Source organism: Acromyrmex echinatior, chromosome 15, assembly GCF_024713525.1.
Source record: "Acromyrmex echinatior isolate Ae372 chromosome 15, ASM2471352v2, whole genome shotgun sequence".
Taxonomy (NCBI): Eukaryota; Metazoa; Arthropoda; class Insecta; order Hymenoptera; family Formicidae; genus Acromyrmex; species Acromyrmex echinatior.
Window position 1 is genome coordinate 3118689 of NC_141866.1, and position 24753 is coordinate 3143441.

The window sequence follows — 24753 nt, forward strand, 5'->3', positions numbered from 1 at the left end:
GGCGTTCGAAAGCGCGCGTGAAATATAATGAATATGTAAATATTCGAGGGGATGCACGGGGCACGTTGTCGCTTGTAAATAGCGGGGTGCGTGTAACAGGTGGTGTGCTCTCTGTCTCGCCCGGCGTCCGCGTCGGTGTCGTCGCTCGTCACTCTTGACAATGGCATACACAGGTCGGCGGTGGATCGCGGACGATATAGCGACGGCGAACGGAGTACGGACGCGGGTACGTCGTATACGAACGACGAGTTCCTTACGCTTTCATAGCCGTACCGTTCACCAGCGCGAATTCGTTCGTCGGTTCACTCGTGCGTGTGTTGTGTGTCGTATCACATGCACCAGACTTGACCAGACGCACCGACGCACGCACGTATGTACGCGAAGCCCACGGGCGTGGAACGTGCACGGCGTGGGCAATAAAAGTAAACGGCGCATTTTCGCGACCGCTCGTTACCGCGCGATAAAATTTACGGGCGCTATAAATAATTGCAACAAATATGGAGTGTTGTTTCTTCTCAAATGTTCGTCGCGCTTGGCTTGTTAATAAAATTGTTGGAATTTCGAGATCGTCCGGTTGAAATTGCTTCGATTTGTTAAGACTTCGACGAAACTCATTATAAACTCACCCTTACAGAGACCTTTCCAAGCCGAAGAGAGCTATATTCAAGCTATATTTCGTCGTCCATGAACGATCTGCTAATTTGCGCGATTTCGATACCGAAAGGTTTCTTTTAAAGACGTTTATTAATGAAAAGTGCGAGACGTAATTAGGAACGCGAACACATTGAGAAATGCCAAATTTATTAAAATTAAACACAAATACATAACTTGTTTTAATAGATTTAACAATTCATTAAAGCTACGAATATAAACCCTTGCTAGGAATGAACTCGTTCACGCTTTGAAGACAAGATTTGTGTAACTTGAACATTTTATGATGCCCGAGACGATCGAAGGGAAATGGGAAAAGGAAATGAAACGATACTAAAACCTGGGTGCGGCTTGAAAGAGATACATTGGGCAGTAGAGAGTGCTTTCGGTTGTAATTCGATGAATCACAAAAATAAAGCTTAATACGAGTTTATATACTATTTGTGTCTTGTATCATTGAGAGAAATATTTGGTATAAGAATAACCATTTATTTTATTGATATGTGACACAAAAACTTTCTTACTCTAATTAAAAAGTTGTATTGTTCCAATCAAAATTCGATTAGAATAACTAAAATTAGTGGTTATTTACAAAATAAATAAATTTATATCAAATATTTCTTCCAGCAATAAAACGAGTCGAGAGAAAGCGCGCATCGTATTCTCTAGTTCCAAGCTCGCCTAATTACGTCATCGCGAGAGCTTTGCGGTTCGCTTTTTGAATCACACCGTCGCGTTGACCTTCGGGCCTCTCGACGAAACGATCGGCGGCACGTGATGTGACGTGGCGATCGATATCTTTATACCGCCCCGACATGCATTGTGTGAAAGGCGTGATCTTTCGCAGGGCTCGTTCTACATCCCGCAGGCCACTGTCGACTGCAACGTAATCGTCCTACGTGCTCGTCCTCGGTCTGACCATCGCCGATCCATCATCGTACCTGCATTGTCGTCCGCACTGCAAGATGAATGAACGATCTGAGGGAGAGTACGTAATTCATTCGGCGCGCTGTGAGTCGACGAGATGAAATCACGCGGTGTTATTAACCGGAAAATTCGAATCGATTCACGTCACATTGAATAATCCCGATGGTGGTAGTGCACAGCTTGATAATCACGATAAGTGAGCGCGTTCTTATCGCGACGTTGATGAAACACGTGTGCGAAACGCGTCTGTGATCGCGCATCGACTAGACTGATCGCTTGGATCCACGTGTACAAGCACAAAAGCATCCTTCGAGGAACAAGTCATTCTCCAGTGGCCGGTGAGTACTGCTTCATTATCAAGTGCCCTTTGTCAATGGCGTTGTCTGCCTAGTTGTGGGCAAATCGACTGGCACTTCTGGAGGTCGCGAAGGATGCGGGAGCCTCTCTGATGCATCTCTCACAAAACAAAATCGGAACGATTTTATTTACTTTTGTTTAATGAACAATCATCACTTTGTAAATTAGTGCTATCCAAAATTTGTAATTGTAGGCATTGATTTGATGTACATCGAAGTTCGTGTTCATTGCCTTCTTCTTTTTTAATGGAAATAGAAAAAAGAAGGCAATAGACGTGAATGCCGGTGCCGAGGATTACAAATCTTGGATATAAATTAGTTAAGTTAGTTTTGTCTATTTGTTCAAGAAAGTCAATTGCCTAAATGTTATCTCAGTGCCTCGTGCTTTTAAAGCTATGCAGACGATGCTATATATTTCATATTTTAGTAAACAGAATCAATGATCATATTAAGAAAAGTTGGATGGAATACGGATATAAAATGAATTAATTTGCTGTTATAATTTTTTTATATCCAAAAGATTCATTTTTTTTTATCTAACTTGCAACTAAAACGATGCTTTCGAACATATATCCCTGATTCCACCCTACTCTTCAAGTAAAAGATGTTATCGAGGGTAAAACTTTTTCATTCATTCGTTTGAAACTTTTACTCTCTTATGAATTATTCAGTATAAAATAACATATATAAGTTTTTATCCCACGTTATCAAGATAACTTTTCTTTCCTAAAGTATAATAAAAATATATAAATAATACGCGCATGAAGAGAAAAATTCGAAAGATATACTATTCTATACGTATAATATACAACCAAATATGCACCAAATATGCACCATTTATTATATTATAAGTATGCTGATGACATTTTCGTCATGTGTGAATGGTTGGAATAATAAAATGAAATCATGCTGATAAGCTCAGTCTTTCGACGTTATTCCGTATAAATTTTATCGCGGCGAGATCGTGAAAGTCATTTCCGTTTCCAACAACATTCAACGTTTTATTCGTTCATCGCAGAGAAGCTTATTTTCTCATACGAAAAAGTGAATGTTATTCTTATCGATCGAAGGGCCGAAACGTTTCGATACGATCTTCGATCGGAACGAATCGCCGCAGTGGCGATTCGATATACCGCGGCTTACATGAAACATCAGTACAATGCCGAATGGCCGAATGTAATGCGCGCTTAAGCACGGCTCCGTGTTGCGTATATCTTGACGACAGAATGCAATGAATGAAGGGACACCGCAATATCCGCCTCATGTCAGTGGAAGTCGTAACTGCCGGCGTGCCCGCGCTATTACTCCTCAATGGTCGGCCACGGTTAATTGCGAGGCAATATTCAAAGTAATTCTCGGTCCTTGGCAAGAATACGGCCTAATTGACTTATGAGCCAACGCGTTCGATCGGCGGCTGATTGCAGACGGAGAATAAGCGAAAGGCCAATATTGCTCGCGCTCACGAGAGCGTCGATTCTTGGTATTCCGAGTACCGCGGATCGTAAACCGTCTCTTGATATTTTCATGGCACGGAACTACCCCGAATATCGTCGCAATCGTTACGATCGTCAGGTAACAATGTAATATAACAAGCGCTAAAAGAAGCCGCAAATGTTACAGAATACAAATAGCGAAATAGCATTTCTTACCAACCTACCTCGTAAAAAGCTATCTCGAATCATTGTTAGGCGAGACGAGGTATATACTTGTCATTTTGCTACCGGTATTCAATTCCGAGCGGGAACTGCGAGAAAGCATAATTAACGCCGTCGGATTGTAAATTCACTCTAGTATAAATATTTGCATCTTGGAACTCCGCGCACAAAGCCTGCATACATTTGAATATATCTTCTTTCCGCGGAGATTCCGCGGGCACACCGCATATCGGCGATACGACTAACATCGGGCTTGACGGGCTTATTTCAATCTTTGTAATAAACGCGACGTTGATCTTCTTGGATCTACAAAATTAAAGCGAATCGACCAAGTGCGGTGGAACCGAAGAAATGTAATGAAAATGAAAAGTGCCGAATCTTTATATTTTTATTTTAAATTGTCTTGAAAGTAACGCAAGAGATTGGATTGAATATGGATTGTTGAAATCTCATCTCATTAAGGCATTTTTGAGGACACAATCTACGAAAAACATTCGAGATAAAATGTATGTAAAGATAAACAGTCTTTATCTCCTATTTTTCTCTTATCTAAAATACCTTATATAATAACTATTTTATCTCTTATCTTTCTTATTTCAATTCTCTAACATTTCTACATTCCACATATTAAAACAGCATATTTGTAGTATTTTGTGTTAGTAACTTTATACAATGCATCATTTTCGACAATCATTCTGTAATGTATCATCTCAGTCTATGTTTCACTAATTTGTAGATTATTTAATTCCATTGTAATTTAACGTACGCCTTCTGCCATTTTCGAAATAAATGGTTCATTTAATTCCCGTAATTTCTGTAATTGTCGTAATTTTCCAGTGGCCCGCACCGTCATTCGATTATCGATGTAACGAATTTGCACGCGAATCGACTTTAACCTTCTGTGGTGCAGCGTAAACGAGAAACAGTTCAACAATTAAAAAATCTCTTTTTATTTTGATGACAGCAACGTTGCCTAATGTAATCATCTTCCAACAGTTTCAACATTATGTAAATATTCGTGAAATAATTAGCAACTTGATTAATCACACACAGAAAGGATAGATTTCCGGAAGAATTTAAAAATTTAGATAAAGATCTGAAAATAATTTTGTTGGACTATCAAAATAATTACGTAGAAAGATCAAATCACATAAAGTAGTGCTGCAAAAAAAATTGTTGGCTTTGCAGCAATCAGTTTGAGTGCCCTACATAATTATTTTAATGGTCCAACAAAATAATTTTTAGATGTCCATTTAATTAAATTTTTAAATACTTCAACGACTAAACTGTCCTTTCTGTGCAATGTCTGAATTATACATAAAGAATCAAATTCATTGCTACATAATGTTCCCAAAATTTCATCCTCATGCAGTAGATTCGCGATTCTCTATTTTCACCTAGCTATCAATCGACAATACGTAACGGTAATATGAAACGTTTTACTTCAAACGCCCGTTCTAATCCCTATTATTTCTCAGGAATTGAAACCGATGCGATTTCGATGAAATTAGATCTCGAACGCTATCAAGATCGAAACTTCACTTTTTCGCGACAAAGGAGACACCGACGACCAGCGTCTTTTCTGTATCTGTAGGTGATTGAACTCACTGAAATTATTGAGCCGATTTCAATACGCGCAAAACTTAGATGAGCGAATAAGACGATTCACAAAGAGCAGATAGATGTAGGCTCGTGAATCGAGGCTTTCGAGCGAACTCGAACGCGGACTCGAACGATGAGCGAGCGGAGTCAACGAACTTCTCCTTGCGTTTACGTAACCCCGGTCGTGTAAACATATCGATCCCTGCGCATTGTAGCTTTATTTCGTAGTGGAGTCGCCCAGTGTATACCGGCGATGAAACTACTGGGGAGAGTCAAGTTGACCCTCGCCCTTTGTCGAATTGCGAACGATCGCATTCCGATTCGCACATTACGTATAACGTGTTACACGTTCCAATTGGATGCGTCGCATAAGAGAGAAGAGCTTCACGATCGATTAAATATTTTTACATAAGCGATTGACACGCAAATTTTTTTTTAGCCCGTGCGAGAGGAATTTCTTTTCGTGATTATATGCAAAAACACTGCGAGGGACACGTCAAAATGCGGTTACGTTCTTTATCATATCAATGTTTTTTCTTTTGTCGTGATTCTTACGCGATTCCCGTCCCACGTTTGCTCATAATCTCTTGACATTTCGAACTCGTAATGTTTCCGAATGATTAGATAATGCATTGAACTGTGAAAGGCCACCGTCATGGCATACATAAATATTGATATTGATATGAGATAGTTCTAAGCAGAATTGTAAGGTTTGTCTAAATTGTTCTCGTAAGACTCGTAAGAACTTACGACTGAAATTGTAAGTTAAAGTTTTTACAAGGACTTACGAAGACAAGTTACGATTCTGCTTAGAATTATCTCATATCAATATCAATATTTTAGAATTGACCGTAAGTTTTTTGTGTGCCATAAACAATAACTTTAATATTGCATTATCTAATCATAGCAATAAAAGACTTGAGCGAATTGGCCAATTACAGTAGAAACATGCAGCGATAATATAACAAATTAAAAATGTTGATTTGCTTATGTTTTTCTACGTGCCTTTTAGGAATGAAACAAAGACAAGTGATAAATCAGTTAATTTAAATATAGACATAAATGTAAAGCTATAAATCGAATTATTTTTTATCAAAAAAATTGTTGATATTTGAAACTTAAAAGCATTTATTAGAATTTATGCTAAAGTTGCAAATAAACTTAACAATGGAGCTTTTATTTTCAGAATATTCTATTTCTTGCCTAGCTTATCTTAATTCTTTCAACAGATATAATAATACATGATATCGAATATCAACAGGTTTTTTTAAAGAAAGATATAATTAGTTCCATTTTTCTTGAACTAAATTTAAAGCGCCCGAAATGTCGGCAAATATATTCTGAGCTAGTATTTCTGACGCTTAAGAACAGTTTGTTTTCAAACCGTTTTAAATTTTCATTTTAAAAGATCGAGTTTATAAGTCTATTTTCTACAGTTGAACTAGTGTACATTTTGGGAATTGAAGCCAATGGCACGTACAAAAACGTGAGGCAGTAAAATGTATGTAGCAAGCGAAATGCCCAATCACAGTGGAGCCCGCAAGGCCATAACGTAAACAGTAGGAAATCCAACATGATTTTCTTACTGCTTACGTCTTATACTGCATTTTTCTGTGTGCCATGACTTTTAAAATGAAATATATAGATATATTTGATATTTAGCGAAAGCGAAAAAGAGTTCTAATGCAGTCTAATGCAGCAATAAAAAAATAGACCTTGTGTACGGCAAAATCTTTTTCATGATCGGTTGAAAAGTTAACAATCACGAGAAAATTACTTACCGAGTCCGATGTTCCGTGCAAGCATTCGATATAGCACGTGCTGCAATGCGTCGTGGCCAACTGCGTTCCGATGCATCGACTCATGGACGTCATCACCGTCTCAGGAAACGACCGAACGAACCTTTCAAGATCCTTGCGACAGTCCATTCTTTGAACATTCACCAACGCACGCCCATAATTTCATCGTCATCTGTTGCCTCGTGGGTTGTTCGAATATCGATTCGTAACGGCTCTTCTCTTCCTGTTAATTGTCAAACGGTACAGGCACTGCATAAAATTCTTTTTGAACAAAGGCGTCCATGCTTGCTGATTCGAATTTACACCAAAGAGCGCGAGAAAAACAAATGCTGCCGAGAAATTCATCGTCGATTCATCGTCGATTGACGATTCGATTCGATGAACAAATTGCGATTATTACTAATGAGGGGGCAGCGATGAAAATATTTACGCTCTGAGACATGAGCTTCGTATCTAACTAATTAAACACCACTTGTCACGGGACGAGGGATTGCAACTAATTATTAACTTCGTTAAGCAATAATCTGCTTTCCGCGATTGCTAGTTATTAACACGAGTTAATTAGTCAACTGCTGGTTAGTTGTCAACAGGATAGATACAATGATATTAAGAGGGGAAATGCGCGACGTGAAATTCAACCTTGTGAATCATCATCGTTTATTACTTTCGCAATGTCGTCGCATCACCGCAACTCGACGAGACGAAATCTCGTTAAATAGCCGTTGATTCCGCAATTAAGGTTAACTCAGTTACGCGACAATCGCTTGTAATTTAATCAGCGCGCGTATTTACTCATTTCCATTATTTTACATAATATCAAGTGGCGTACTGTAACGCTAATTAACGGTAGTCATGTAATAGTGCGACGGGGGCCCACCACCGCAGTCTACGTAATTGTAGCAGTTACGAAAAAAAATTGCGTCACGCGCGTGGAGGAATTCGCGATACATTGTCACGAGAGCGACTATAAATTCGCGAAATTCGTTGAGGTGAAAATTTATGCCAAACGTCCGCGTACCACGATACGGCTCTCCGCATACAGGGTGTTCCACAATTCGCATGTTTAATGTCCATTTAGTCAGAGTGTAGATTAATTTTAATCTCGGTTTCAACTGACTTCTCATCTTTTTCTAATTTGAAGAAATAAAAGAAGTTGAGAGAGAGAGAGAGAGAGAGAGAGAGAGAGAGAGAGAGAGAATCGAGATTAATATTAATCAACATTGGTGGAAGCGGGCATAATTCTTATAACGAGTTCTTGGAACTTTGGGAATGATCCTTCTGTAGAAAAGATTCGAGAAGCATCGTTATCTATTCATTAACATGTATTAACAATCTGGAATTACGTCTGGAATTATTAAAACATTCTTAAGGAAATGCTGGCGTCGTTTGTAATACCGACGAAACGCGCATTTCGTGCTTTTCCATTTTCTTCGTCTTCCTTGTACTGAATAAAAAATCCTTCTCCGGAAAAAAAATACAAATAGCTGTAGGAAACAACAAATCTGTATGAAAAAACAAAAAATACTGTAAATAACAGTTTCCTGTTATCACAGAGGTTATTTCTTCACATGATATAAGTAATTCCAAGTATGTATTCAAACAAAAAGTCGTTTCCCCACATTTGAATAATGTATAAGAATATAATGGGATCTTCAAATTATGATTTTAAAGCTTACAAGAGAAGTAAATAAAAAAGTAAGAGAAAATAAGTGTACATAACCTAGCATTCATGTAATATAGAAGCAAAAAATATAAATAATAATTAATTTTTTACTTTGGAATTACTAGTCTATTTTATATACTTTGATCAAGTATGCGACCATTCCAGCATCCCCAACATCTTGAATTTTCGGATAAAATAAACGCGAATTTACTTCTTTCAAAAACGAACAATGAGACTTGATTACACGACAGAGATTTCATCTCATGAAGAGAGAGCCTTTTCTCGATCGACATTTTAGTCACGGAAAAAATGCATTTGGTGTAATGAATTTGCCATTAAAATTAATGGTCGGAGGTTCTGTCGTCTTAATCGTGTTTCATATTAATATTCATTCCGCGACGCGCGCGAAACGCGTCCTCTTATCGATCTCGCATATCTGACGATATCTCTTTCGGAGATATTTCGATCGGCTCCGAGAGAGTCCGCTTTATTAACGACGGAAATTAAAGCCGTCGGATTCTGGGACACTCTGTATATACGCGCGTGTTCTGGTACACGTGGCTGCTGATATACGGCGGCTCGACGTAGTGCTGGCACGACACCGAATTTAATAACGCGGAACTGCAACGCGGCGAGGTGCGACGTCGCCGTGGTCCATACAATCGGGACAATCAACGTCGTCGAGCGGCCATTAGTCCGCGATTACGGCCGACTTTATTACACGGCCGGGCCGGACTGCTCCTAGAGCGAAACGTACAATCGGTGGCATTATCGGTAGACGTGCTCGTATAGAAAGGGAACCACGAGTGTGCTCTATCCCGCCGATCGGATTTGCCTCGCAGCGGGCACTCGAGCAACTCGAGTCGAGTCATTCTCGGGACGAACGAGCGTCGTCGGATCGAAGCACGAAGTCGGGAAAAGAAGGGAGGGATCCATTCTTAAAACGGCATGTTAATCGACAGACGCTACTTAAAGGGGAAATGACAATGGCTAATGAATGCGTCTCTTATGCGCTCGACTGTGACGCATCGTTCTCTCTCTCTCTCGCGTTTCTTTCTGTGTATTCTTAATTAAGGACGTTACATCCGAATGCAAAAATGTAACAAAAAGTACGAAACGGAAAAATACGAACAAATAAATACGGATAAGAGTAGATGGATACGACTCTCGAAGAGACCTAGGAGAATACTGAACTAATTATAATCGCGAGTAATAATTCCTCGGTGGTCGCGACGTAGATAAACAGGCGTAAGGTTTTACTGATTTTATTTTGCAGCGAATAGCTCCTTAAGCGTCATTTATATGCTCAAATATGGCGAGTAAAAAAAAACAAAGAGCTAGCAGATAAACGCTGGCCAGACACGAGAAACTGCGATAAGACGCCGATGGCGCGTGAGTCCCTCCCCGTTTGATGCATAAAAACGAACAAAGGAATTCGTGATAGTCACAGCGGTCTTCGCGCAATTATCCACCCGCGCACCCAAGAAAGGATCCAGACCCACCTGGTTCAACAAGGCCCGATCGCTAGCACGGGCACGTTTCTCACCTCGACCTCACCAGATTTAAAAAAAAAAGACATGCGAACCTGGATGCGTCCCAAGCGTAGAAAGAACCGCCGCATATCGACAATTTGCCCAACCGCAATCAACGCTTTCTCATCCGCGGAGAGGTTAGGTTCGCCGATGGACGCAAGGCAAGGAGATACGAATGCGTCATCATTGATCCGTGGATCTCTTTCTCTTTTGCGTGTCGACTTGACGAGTAAGTACGCGAGCAGCGAGCTCGACGTAGTTCATCGAAAAGACCAGATTGGAAAAGACGACGGATAATTTCGCGGAGAGACACTCGCGACGAGAATTCGTGCGCACGACCACGGACCTTTGTCTGCGTTTACTGTTTTAGTAATTGTCGGTTTCCGAGAATTTCGAGGCCAGATCATCACGAATCGCAGCGACTCGATCGCCATTTTTGACTGACTGCCGAGCGTGACTGCAGATACGGTCGACGTGACAACGCTACTAATGCTATGAAGCATTTTTTGATTGGTCAATTAGTAAAATTCTTATTTCTGATTGGTAAATCAAAGCTTCGTAACATTTGTAAGGATCGTACAAGTACATAATGTATAAGGTGCTAGAGAAAAGACGCGAGGAGAAACATATCCACAATGATTTGTGCTTGCTCGATTAATGAGCTTACCTAGATAGCACAGAAAGTTTGAAAAGAATTCTTTTTTGATTCCCGACAAATGAATTTCTGCTTTGTCTCATTTCTGTTTTAAAAGTAAAGTATCTATAAAACTCATTCCTGAGAGTTCCAGATTTCACTTTTATGTCACCAATTGTAAGCTTTTTTTAAAATCTGTTTTTTATTCCTATCTTAGACTACACTAGAATTCTCTTTCTCGCTTTCGTTAAATACAATATCAAAATATACTTATTTCATTTTAAATTCCAAAAGTATATATTATTTTATCTGCAGATTTTTAGATCCAAAAGGTATTCTTTTTCTCATCTTTTTTTTATTTTCTAATTTGATTAAAAAACTGGAAAAAGAATACCTTGGAATACCTTAGATAATAATAAATTAAATTTTGATTTTTGTGCAAATTAAATATTATATATACTTTTGTTAAAGATAACAATATAAATATATAAATTTGAATATATTTTTTAATTCTTTTTAAATTAATTTCGATCGGATTACACTTATACATTAATTCATAAAGAGCTTCAGAAGGTTTTCGAGTTCAAATGGATCAGTTAAATGCTACCTAGATACTCGAATATCTTTAATAATCCTGCGCTCGCATTTAGTTTTCATGTCACGTACCGGTTTCATCGTCGTTTGACGATTTTAGACTTATGATTCGGGACGGAATTCTACTTGCAACAAATTGTAAATGTAATCACGCTGTCAATAGTGGATACAATTACGATTTATATTTATCATGATAATTTATTAATTATATTAATTAACAAATATAAATTAGAAATTTTCCGCACAGGATACCTTTAACATACACCTGTAAAGGTACAACAATATAGATTCGCGCTCGCCTTTAAAATATTGATAACCGATGCAGAGAATCCATAATATGCAAACGGAGAAAACAAAACATACGCGCGTGTTGCGAATCGAATTGGCAAAATGTACTCTCGGTGTTCCTCGCTATCGCGTCGCCGTCACGTCGCCGTCACGTCGGTTCTTTTTCGCATTGTTTGCGCGAGCTCGCGAGTAGCGTGCTCGTGCCGCTCGCAAAATTGCACGCTCATATCTTTCGCGCGCGCGTTCGCGGAAAGAAAAAAAAAGGGGGCAGAAACACACGCGTGTAATTCCGAGGAATTTTGGTGAAATTGCGCTCACGTCGTTCTCTCGCGGGCACACTGCCATTGCCACACTGCCGCCCATCCGCCTCGGGTCCATTTTACGGCTGACTCAGCAACGAATTTCACCAACGCGGCAACGAATATTGCTATTGGTAACAGTTTCTGAATACCATGGGTACTGCCGCAATTTTCGCCCGAGACGAATATACCGTGCGTGAGGACGGTGGCAGAGGCGAGGCGGCGCGGTGCGGCGGAAGCTTCGGCCGGGTTCACCGCACATGTTTTCGCCTCTGAGGCCAGTTCCCCCTTTATCTGTCTCTCTCTCTCTCTCTCTCTCTCTCTCTCTCTCTCTCTCGTTTCTCTCTCGACGGGGTCATTCTCGCTGAGGAAACCGTTCCAGTGCGAAACGAGACGGGTTAACCCTCTTGCGGTTCCGCTCTGTTCCGCGACAGTTGCCTGTCAGGTCCCATTTAGCCTCTTCGCCGTTTAGTTACCGACTTCGGCTCGTTCTCAGGGAACAATGCTGCTCAACTAACTGAAAGAATCCTATCTGATGTCGGAGTCATTTTTCAGAAAATCACATTTTACACTCTGTTTCGCGCGATCCATAGTTCACGTGTTATTTAACTGATGAAGGATGTCATTCGTTGATGAGACTACGATTCTACTTTGATCTTAGGATGATTACATGTGTTCGAAAGACGTTTCAGTAATATCTTGAAATCTAATCGTTTTCTATATCTTGACTCTATAACTCTTGATTACCTTGAGCAGAGAAAGCAACTTTGCAACTATTATAAGACTCTTTAATATGATCTTGTCCTTATAGTTTCTCTCTCTCTCTCTCTCTCTCTCTCTCTCTCTCTCTCTTTCAATGAATCTAAATATATAAATTAATCATATTAAAAGAAATTTTCCAACAGATGCAAAGCCACTTCTTCTGCTGAACACAGCTAATGACAGTGTTGGTATTTATTTGTCATACATGATAAAAAATATATGCAGTGTGCATATGTATATGTACACTGAAAAAAAATTTACTGAATTTTATTAAATATTTATTTGAATAATACTAACGAAAATTCACTAAATAATGTAAAAATATACATATTTATTTAAATTAAGTATAATTTTGTATTTTAAATAAATATTTTTTACTACAAGTTCAAACAAATATTTAATAAAATTTAGGACTTTTTTTTTAATGTTACTGAACTCGTTAAAAGTTAGACTTGGGGCACTGGCGTGTTCAGTTTTATAGATACATTTTAAATCTTGGGCACGCTGATTAGTTTTCATCTGTCTGGTTCCTTACTTGAAAGTAAAGTAAGAAACTATACATACAAAACACACATATACATACTTGTTTTTTAGAATAAAATTTTATTTTTTACGATTTTTAATAATAATAAAATATTTATATATAGCTTCTGAATTTATTAACCGAATATTATTTTCGGGAACAATTAAGTATCCTTCAATGTGTGTTTTGTATGAAGTTCGAGAAGAAATTGCTTTTAAATAGTTCTAATAATTTAAATAGTAATTTCAAATTCGTGAAACGGAACGTAATTGCTTGAGAAACCTTGAGATTTACAGAGTTAAAAACTAGAAATTACCTATATACTTATCCACTTTTGTAGTTTACATAATGACGGACAATAATTTTTTTGTATCGCATGTTGATTAAGTGATAAGCGTTTTTTTTTTTTACTTGAGAAATTAATCTTTTCAAACTCAGTAGCGTTAGCAACATAAAACATAATGTGAAATCTAATTTTTCATTGAGCAATGAATTTTATCTCCTTTTATAAATCTTTGCTTTATTAAAATTAATTTTTTATCTTTTTTTCTGTATTTTACATTTCGAAATTAGTGATTGTTTGACTTTAATAAGCCAAGAAAAAGAAATGTGTGAAATTACATCGCCATATTTTGTGATGATTTAATTTGAATTTTCTAATTCAACTATTTTATATATATTTTTTTTCTAAAAGAAATGATTTTAATGAATCATGAGTAAAGGTGAAAATATAAACAATAAATAAATTTATATATATATATATATATATATATATATATATATATATTTTGTTTTAATCAAAATGATAATATGAAAATTTATAATATTCGTTTTATATATTAGGTGTTGGAATTAATTCGTAGCGTTTTACAAGTGATGGGAAGTACTTTCATTAATGTATTTTTTAATGCTCATGTGAAATAAATAACATTCTTTCATTAAAAACGCTACGAATTAATTCCAACACCTAATATATATATCATTTTGATTAAAACAAAAATTTATTTTTTAATAATTTAACGATGTAATTAAACTACAACATATATTGTATGTTTCACAAATCGTAGCATATTTATTGCGATTTGAGCAATGATACTTCTATTAAATTTCTAAATACCTCAAAATTTTCATTCGAGAGAAATTAAATTTATTTTAAGTGACGATGATGAAAGAACAAAGTGCTAAACGATAATATTCTTCATCTAACTGGTTCAAAGTACTAATTGTGGCGTTTATTTTAATATTCTTAAAGCTCATCTACACAGAAGTCGTAGACAGTCGTGGAGTCTTAAGTCGTATGAAACTACCAACAATTACAGTAAAATATAAGGAGAATACTCGATTAGGATCGGTCAATTTCCTATTTGAGACCTTACGACCCGTTTATAACTTCTATATATAGAATGAGCCCTATGTAAAACGCAGAACGCGAGTCGCAGACTCGAGAGTTTGTTACGTCAGCCAATCCGCGTCAATTTTAAATATGAAGTTGGTAATAAGCTTGCGACCTGTGACTTACGTAGCGTTCTGCGTCTTTTACGTAGATCGAGTGTTTCGTAGAGCGGAATTGTTTGTGAATGCTCGAAGTTCGGCGCTCGCATTTGTAAACAAGCCGAGGTAGGTACTGCGCGGCTTTTGTTGTGTACAAAGTCGCCGCGTCATTCGTACAGCGTAGCTGAGCAAGGGTGAGTCGTTCCGTGTATCATCCCATTATTACTTACTTATTACTTCTCGAGACGCGATCGTGACAAGTTCCACTAAGAGAGACAAGTATTAGTAACGATTATTTCCTTCCAACAATTGTCAACAGGTAGCGGCGAGAAAACAACTGCTCCGTTATTATCCTTCGAAGCGTAACTGAAACAAAACGAAGAGTAAACGCAATTGTTTCCTATTAGCAACTATCGGCACACTCGTTTAATTCCTATGATTAACTGTTCCATAAACGCATCGCGGCAGCGGTTGTTTCTCGAAGCAAGTATTCATTTGTTTGAAATTGTATAGGAAATAAAGGTTGTGAATTACCGTTTTGGTGTGACATTTACTGATACGTGATACTGTTAAGAATATTTGCATTTATAAAATCGAAACGCGTGATCTTCACTTAATCAAAATTATACACAGAAAGAACGGAAAGTTTCGCTGGAGTGTAATATATATATAAACTTAGTTTGCGTTGCCATAGTTACGGGATTGATCGTGCCTGCTCGATCTCGAACATTCCGCGATCCGCGTGCCCAAATATGGTAATATTAGGAGGGGACGCGAATGGAAAATTCCCAAACTCGAAATTGGGTTTTTCCGTAATCGTCTCCCCTCCCCGCGGTCTCGTGGTCGCACGTTATTGGTCGGTTCGCGAGGGGGAGCGAAGCTCCCCTGGATCGCGAACGGGAGCGCAAAGCAGTTTCTAATAGAAATCGATCGGGATCGTATATCTCAGCGAATAAAAGAACTCTGCAGTTCCTGATAGGTAATAACCCACAAATAATACCTTCGACAAAGGCAATACGTTTTGAGTTGTATTATTTTATAGATAAAATGGCATAATAATCACATACAATCTCTAAAAGTTAAATACAGATCTGAAAATAATTTTACTGGATTATCAAAATAATTATATACACCGCTCAAGCTGGTTGTTAGAAAATTTTTTGCAGCGTTGCTCGTCACGTTTGAGATTTTCATGTAATTATTTTAACGGTTTAACAAAATCATTTTTAGATTTGTACTTGCTAAATTTCTAGATGCTTCAGCAAAATCGTTCTTTCCGTGCAGTCATTGATTTCGCGTGGTATCAGACTAAAGTTGCTGGCGTAATCTCGAAAGTTTTCAGCCATTCAACGGAACGTTCATGCGAAACAGTAAATTGATTTCGAGTCAAGGAATGTCGTGACGTATTTGATTGATATGTATAGGCTGCGTTTTAATGCTTGACGCTCGCAACGCTTGAAATCAACGGTTGACCTTGTTTACAAGTTAGACAAGGACAATGTGCGCGAGCATGTGAACGCCAAGTGAAACGCTTCCATAAACGTAAGTAACGTCGTATCGGGATATATTGATCGAACGTGCGGAGATTATAAATGCGTATTTCGCGAAATGTTCGTTTCAAAATCCATCTCGTTTCGCGTTGACCTCGACGCTGACGACCGACAAAGCGATCGGTTTGCCAATTATACATTTCGTCGACATTTATTCCTAATTTTCTTTTAGCAACGTTCGTTTATTTGCGCTGTAATACGAAACGGTGATATTTCTAAAGGTAAAACAATCGGTGAAAATAATATTTATCATATAAAATGCAAAAGCTGCGCGAAAGTGTAGGTAGAAGCGCAACTCGCCGTGACGCGTGAAGTTGGCCGCACGCGGCACGATTAATTTCGCTCCGCCATTTTAGGCAGTAATCGTCGCATTACTTCGCGAGTCTAGGCGAGTTCAAGTCTAGTCGGGCGTTGAGCGTGTCGTGTCGTGTCGTGTCGTGTCGTGTCGTATCGTGTCATTCGCGCGCGTTTTCCTCATTATTGCGAGTTTATTTCGTTCGCGAAATATAATCCCAACCGTATCGTGTCGAGGAGTGCCGTGAAAAGTGTCGCATGCGAGTATCGAGTCACTTATTTGAATGGGTTAACGAATGCGCGTGTGAGAGTGAGTGAGTGAGTGAGTGAATGAGTGAGTGAGAGAGAGAGAGAGAGAGAGAGAGAGAGAGAGAGAGAGATTCTTCCCGTGAGAGTAAATATATTTAATGCTTCAAGTATATCATTAGAGATATGGCGCGAGTGTCGTATTTTGAAATTGAGGAATCGTAGCGAATGAATATGTTTAGCTCCGGGAGTGCAAAGTGTCTTCGTGTCTGATAATTATGTGGTAATTGTGAGTGAGTGCCATGAAGGAATGGCGACGAAGGAAGCTGAGAGGAGGAGGAGGCCCGGGGTGGCATCGGGCGACGGCAGAGCAACCATAGGTGTGTTTATAATTTAATTATTATTTCAAGGTTAATGAAGCAATTATTGTTTCGAAAAAATGACTTCTTAATTAAAAACTATCTTAATTTCGTAATCTTGAACGTTTCAGCAATATTAACTACAATTAAAATTCTTCGAAATTCATTTAAGAACGTCATCCGTCCAGGATGAGTCTCTCCACTCTTAGATTCTTAGAACTGTAGTAGATTCTCGAACACAACACGAAGTTTCGAAATTTTGATTTCACTGTGTGATAATTTTTATTGATAAAATAATGTCATGTCTCGAATATTTGTAACAAAGATAATTTCTATACGTCTGTATGGTTCTGTGTGTCAGGTACGTCTAATATTTTAAATATTCGAGACATGTGAACGTTTTTGACTGAATTTTCGAAGAATTTTAATTGTAATATTGAGGATGATTTCAAAGGGAATTGAAACGTTCAAGATTATGAAATAAAGACATCAATTTTTATGAAGAAATAATTTTTTCGAATCAGTAATTGTGCGCAACTCCTTTCGCGCCGACTCTCATTAGCCTTACATTTAACATTTACTGATTATTGTTATTTTAAATATAGAGAGTTCATTCCAATCATTATATTTTTTTAGTTATTATCTTGATATTTGCGGAATATTGACGAAAATTGTATAATTGTATTTAATAAATATATATAATAATTTATTTACTAAATGTCTAACAAATAATAAATGTCTAAAAAAGGATGAATAAAAGATTCAGTCGTAAATTGTAAATCCAAATACATAAAAAGTGACTTCAAAATATGTGTATTTAATTTTCCATGTTTCCAAAAATGGCAGTACTATACGTTTAAATATATAAATTCATATTTGTGTGCAATATATAATGTGCTATTTTTATATGAAAACTAACCACATATGTACATATATTTAAGTAACTTTTTATTAGTATTTGCATACTTGGATGTATGCAACTTTGCAGTATATAATATTTATTCTTTAAAATAGTAATTATTTTGGACGCTTATAATATTTTGAATATATTTTTATTTTACAGATCACATTATAACTCTGCTGCTGCGCATCGTGTGGGTGAGTCAAGATATCTTTTAATCTGAAAGCAATGGATTTATGAAAAAACTTAGCCATGTAAAAATATATATTTGTTTAATATGATCAAAGAATTATGTAAAAAGTATGGAAACATCACAGATTCACTGATTAATATATTGTAGTTTCACGGATCCATTGTTTTTTTTCAAACAAAAGGATTAGAATTTAATTGTACAATCATCTGACAATTAATTATTGCATATAACAATGAAAACATGTATGTATATAAATTACCGTAAATGTAAGTGACTTGGGAAAGTGACTTACAGTGAGGTAACTTGGGACAGCATGTACTTTTATTAAATTCAATCGTAGTTAAAGAAAGTTTAAATTTTAAATTTTCTTTAATGACTCATGGATGGATATCACGACTGGATTTAACAAAAGTATGCTATCTCAAGTTGCCTGCACTGTCCCAAGTCACCTATGTTTGCGGTACATATACATATATAACGTTTATAAGATAGAATTTTTATTGTTGCGTTATTGGCACATTTTGTCTCATGATATATTTAACCTGTAATAAAAATATATTTTTTGTAACGCTAAAAGAACATATGGGGTTTTCACTCTTAGATGAAAAGAGCAATTGTAATCCAATCCTTTGAGTTAAAAATAACGTTTTGTTATTCTTATCTTCCATCTGTGTCAATATACAATCCATTTCCGATTAGTTTTTAAGTAAACATCGTTTATATTAACGTATGCATGACATTTAGTACATACTAAACTAAATTTAAATCAAATTTAATATATTTTCCTGAGTTTAATTATTTAACTCCATTGTTTCAAATTAATGACATTGGATAGAAATATATTGGGTGGTGACCTAGAAATGATTGAAACTCAAATTAGATATAATTTGACATTATGAATTTAACAGTATTGGTACCCACTAAAGTTTCTCGTTATTAGTTTTAAGAGAAGTTTCAAAATTTTCAGCTATATAAAAAATTGCAATACTTGAACTTAACTATAGTAGATTAGTTTATTATAGAATAGAATAAAAATTGTAAAAAATAAGAATAGAATAAAATTGTAAAAATTAAGATTGTATCCTGAGAGAAAAATGTTTGGTACTTGTAACTATAACTATATATATATATATTATAATTATAATTATTACTGCTATAATAATAATAATAACAGTAACTATGTGTATAGTTTTAGCAACAAATGTATATAGTTGGCAACCTTTAAAATGACTGCAATAGTTATAACCATAAAATTGTTGAAATTATTATGAGAATGATTCAGGTGACTATAATTTTTATGGTAATTTCAACTATTTTGTAGTTATAATAACATATAATAATATAATTGCAATCATTTTAGGTTGCCACCTATATACATTTGTTGCTATACACATAGTTACTCTTATTATAGCAGTAGTAACCATAATTATAGTTACCAATCATTTTTCTCTCAGTGTAAGACATATAAAATTATTCTAAACTATTACATTATTTAAAAATTAGGAAAATGTAGAATCTCTCTCTCTCTCTCTCTCTCTCTCTCTCTCTCTCTCTCTCTCTCTATGTTCCAGTTAATAAATATGAATTTTTTGAACGAATAATCGTACAAAATTTGTACAGATATCCGAATATACATGTATATAACGATGAATGAATAAATTTTTTTTCTGCGTTTTACAAATTAATTATTTCTTTATAGTAGCTCTCTTTTTGTTTAATGTACTTTTCCCACTCGAGAAAAGAAAGAGAGATGATTGATCGATTCTATATGTAAAGGGGGGTAATCACAAAAGTTATTTCGAGCTCGAGTTTATTTTTGAATTTTATTTTTATTCGTCCGATAAAACTACAAAATTATCATATTCCGTCTTATCGTCCGATGAGTATCCGAGAATGCAATCGCATTTTTAATTGAGCCAACGGCGACGACGCGACGTACGACGGCTCGAGAAATGTATTTCGCTGACGAGATCGGGCGAGCGTGATACCGCGTGCGTGGTGCGACGTTCGTTGAGTGCGCTCCGTTATTAAATCACGGCGACGTGTGTACATCGCGGCTGCGTTATAGCAAATACACGCTGCATACACGCCTCGTGGCGTCCCGACGATTGATAGATACCGCCGCGTCGTTCGATATTTCAAAAGCGCATTGTTCGACACGGACTTTGTCTACGCGCCTCGCAATAGACGGCTTCCCCCCAGTTATCGTCGTATCGTCGTCGACGGCATGCATAATTCCGCGTATTGCACGTAGAATGCACGAGTGAGATTAAACCTTGCGAAATGGGTTATTGTGTATCCGCACGTGGCGCAAGTGCTTAAATAATCATTGCCGGTGCACCATATACGATTGCAGTGTAAATGTTCCAGTAAATATACGGCTAATGCTCGTCTTTCGCCGTACACAAATCGGTGGTGTAGCGCAAGTAAAATTACCTCTCATTATACGTGATCCTTGATGATTCATAAAAATACTTTCTTCACCCATTTTGCATTTTAATTTCGAAATTTTGCATAATACTCGGCTAATCTATAATTCAGTAATTTATTCCGTGTTAGGAGAAACACTTGCACCCCTTTGTGATTTTTATCCATGTGACTTATGTAACTTTAATCTAAAATTTATATTTAGTTCAGGTGCAACAACTATTATTCAATTATATTGAAAGATATACATCGAGCGCGCCACGCACGCGATAATGACGTAAAGATCGTTACGATTTTCCAACCATCGTTGTTCCCATCGTGGTCGAGAATTCATATTTAATAATTTTACTGAAGCGAATTTCGTTATGCGCTCAGACGTTTAAAATATACGGCAGGCAGGACGAACTCAATTTACCGTTGATACATATAGGTATGTACCGAATGAACTTCCCTATCAGACCGGAGAAGAGAGTTCAGCGGAAATTGTTGCCAAGAAAAATAGTAAGAGCCATTCACTTTGCCGCGTAATGGAGTTAAAGGATTTAGAATTTGGCACGCGCGAATGGATCGGTTTTGTGGCGGTAACGGTGTCCCAGTCGAAAAAGTATCTTAATCCATGGATTATGGAATCTTGTACGTACCATTCGTAGAATGGATCATTGAATGTCAGTCGGACGATAAAACGCATCATAAAAGCCGCTGAGTTGTTAATTGTCCCGAAGACAAAAGTCTAGTATAAAGAAAAAAAAAGAGATAATATCGCCGAAAGACCGAAAGGGAGAGAGTATTCCGAGTTCTTGGAATGCTTGCACCTGTCGGCACCTGTTCTTAATTGGCTTCCTACAAGAGAGATGGAGAGATCGAACGATGAGGTTCTCGATAACGATTTCAGGCGTAAAGTTTTATTGCAATCGCGTTTTCAATCTCATCTCCCGTACCCTATATAGTATATACACGCATTATTGTTCGAGTGTTTCTTTTTATAGCGTACAAGTACGATCGATCGCGTAATCGAAGTTTGTTGCGCAATGAGTCCCGTCCTCAATTATCGTGCCGTAATTGTAGATTGTTAAGACAACAAGTTTTTGTACATACATTCTCGTTGTATAGTATGTTGCAATTGAAGTATAATTTCGTGTATTTCGAGTCGGATGAATTCGACGATTAATTTGACTAATGGCTTCTCCCTTTTTTTTGACAATAGAAAAAAATCAAGAGCGGAAAAATTTTATACAAAATATTTCTTTAATTAAGATTAAAGCTGATTTATTCTAATTATTAGAGCAATAGCAGTGAAGTATTTTAAAACTTGTAAACTACGTTGTTAATTATTGGCTATCTCTAGCTGTGATTACATTTTGATTCGACACTTTTGCACATGTGTCTTATTTTTATAATTAAGTTTTCTCATATGTGGATATCCTTAAGTCCACCCGCAGTAATATTAGCATATGAATTTTCATGAGTGTAATATTCGTGAACGCTGTTTGTTTTGTGGCGGTTATGTATTATATGGGGTAGAGAATCCAGCTAAAACACGTTTAACAACAAAAGCAAATATGGCCGGCTATACAAGCGCGAACTATATATTTAGATATTTACTGAAACGTATTTTTCTAAAAAAAGTTTAAAACTATTTCATCTTTCTAACGATAAATCCTATTCATATCTCATTGCATTATGTAAAAACTTTTGATAAATATCCTGGTGAATAAAGCTTACGATAAAGAAAAAGCTAGCAATTGAGCGAGAAATAATTTCGTTATTTACTTGCACTTTTCGAGCTTGAAGGATCTTTAAAGTAACAAAAGTGCTGGTATAAATTATATATAGCTAGATTTAAGCTTTTCCAAGAAAAAGACTATTTTATATACGTTTCTGAAATTCGATATAAACTAAAATATATCTCGCAATCATAGGATTGACTTTAACATCCGCGATGAAAATGTTTATAAGAGAAAGGTTTTTTTTTTAAAAAAAATTCATTCGATTACTGACTGCAATTATCGTGATGACGTACGTATCTCTCTCGTAATATGTATAATCTAACTCGGCGAAATTGGCGAGATTGAGGAATGCCTCTGCTAGTTAGCGGCGCGCACGGTGATTGTTTGCGATGCGCCGAAAATTTACTCATCTCCATACTCCATACGCGCACGATCAGGCTTCGACGCGTGATTCGCCGGCATTCATGAACCAGCAATTTTATCGACAAACACTGGACGACGTTGAAATACATATTTAATGCCCGTGTGTGTATGCACTGGTGTGCGTGTGCGTAAACATGATTTTGCGCATCGAATACAGGCCGTGCGGTTTGCACAGCTGATGGATCAATACAGAACATTACCGCGACGAGTAATAAGTTGCCGATACCTGATTCATCGCCGTCAATACCATCGGAGTACATCGCGATAATTAGTTGGTAATCCTTGAACGTTCGATAACCGTATGAACGGGGCTAGTGTACGTTGACGTGCTACACGCGTGACAGCACTGTCGTGTGCACGTGAACGCTTCTCGTAAATGGTAATTACCATCCGAAGTGATAACTTTGAAGATACCCGATTAATGCTGGCTCCGTGGTTTAGCATAAGCTAAGATTATAGGAGACAGCCCGTGTTATCGAAGTCAATATCGTCAGGCTAGTTCAGATTGGGGAACGTTGCGATATACGATGATGATAGTCCTTTATAGAATGGCACGACGGTGATAAGCCGTAATTGCAACCTCTACGTCTAAACCACTTAGTCTGCATATATATTATTGCGCCATAATGCTGTACATTCGGTTTATCCCGAACTAAATCTTTGACAAAATTATGTCGCATACACGTATATAACTAATAGCAATATGTATTGCTATGCAATACATATACTAAAAACAGTCATTATTTTCGTATAAGGTTTTATCTCGCTAACTTTACTAATCGATAGAAAAGTAATTATTTTCGTATTTGCAATATAACTTATGTTGAATATATCGATCTACTTTATATTCACCACCTCTTTTGTATGTAATCTGCGCTTGCGGAACTTCATCCCCCATAAAATAGACGAATGGCGAAGGGCCGTCGTCGCTATTTATTATCTACGCGCTTAGGTTACCAGATAATTTCGCTATTCTACACGTGAAGTACGGCGTAGACGACCGGTACTAGGGTTTTGGCCCTTATGAAATATAAACCATCGTACCGCACGATCGTTTGCGGCATCGTGCGCAACCCTCGAAATGCATCAAGACTGCATGCGAGTGCTAAAGCTCTCCCTCCCCCTCACCTCCCTCTCACCGCACTTCCGCGCGTATTTCATCATCATAAGTTCCGCGGTGTGTCGTCGCGGTTCCTTTCCGGTATATACCTACCTCTTATCTCGCGAAGGATAAATACAACGAAATATTAAGTCCGCATTGATACGCGCGGCCGTGGCCGTGGCCGTTTTCGCGATTACGATTCGGGAAAAGTTCACCGTGTGACACCCAGTATGACTCACCGGCGCAATATTGCGGTAATAAAGACATTTGGCGGATATCCAGCTGCGTGTATGGGATTTTATCCTACTGTAAACAGTCGTTTCGCGAAGACGAACGGCAAAACTTTGCAAGCGGCATGTATACTCTTGGCGGATTTGACGAACTCTTGCTTCCTTCCCTCCTTCCCTCCTTTCCTCGCTTTCCTCCCGCATGCGAACGCACGCAGTACGCGTTTCAGATTCTTCCACAGCAGCGCTTCCTCGTTGTCGAGGGAGGAGGAGAGGAGGGGGGGGGGGAAGAGTCTCCGCTCGCTAGTTTGAAAGAACTCCGCGTTTCTCTCTCCCCTCCCTCTCACTACACAATCTCGCTCATCGCATACGAATCGTATTATAGCCGTTTCTCCAACGACGCCAGCAGCTCTCTCGATATTGCGTGCACGATGTATCCGTATCGGGTCCCGGTTGAAATCACCACAACGCACGTATCCTGCACGACGTCGATAAAACTCGTACGCGAAACGCATACATACTTACTCG

At 37.6% G+C, this 24753-nt stretch overlaps 1 protein-coding gene and 1 long non-coding RNA gene across 26 annotated transcripts in view; one reads left to right on the forward strand and one right to left on the reverse strand.

Annotated features, from left to right (window-relative positions):
• Positions 1 to 784: 784 nt before the first annotated feature.
• LOC105149351 (uncharacterized) lies at positions 785 to 12820 on the reverse strand. Of its 2 annotated transcripts, XR_015547612.1 has the most exons (3): positions 10239 to 12820; positions 6973 to 7213; positions 785 to 1609 (listed from the first exon to the last, which is right to left on the reverse strand). It is a non-coding gene; the product is annotated as an uncharacterized LOC105149351 (long non-coding RNA). The 2 variants fall into 2 exon arrangements; XR_846580.2 differs by lacking the exon at positions 10239 to 12820 and having other exon boundaries at positions 785 to 2034; positions 6973 to 7063.
• Positions 1677 to 24753, forward strand: part of LOC105149352 (adenosine receptor A3) — a 457094-nt gene continuing 434017 nt past the window's right edge. For 5 of the 24 annotated variants that reach the window (XR_015547608.1, XR_015547611.1, XR_015547610.1 and 2 more), the window contains exons 1-2: positions 15878 to 17246; positions 18289 to 18323. The gene's annotated coding sequence lies outside the window, so the exon portion shown is untranslated. Of the gene's footprint in view, positions 1917 to 15673; positions 15756 to 15813; positions 17247 to 18288; positions 18324 to 24753 lie in introns of those variants that run through there. The other 19 variants (XM_087414061.1, XM_087414063.1, XM_087414062.1 and 16 more) reach the window with 15 other exon arrangements.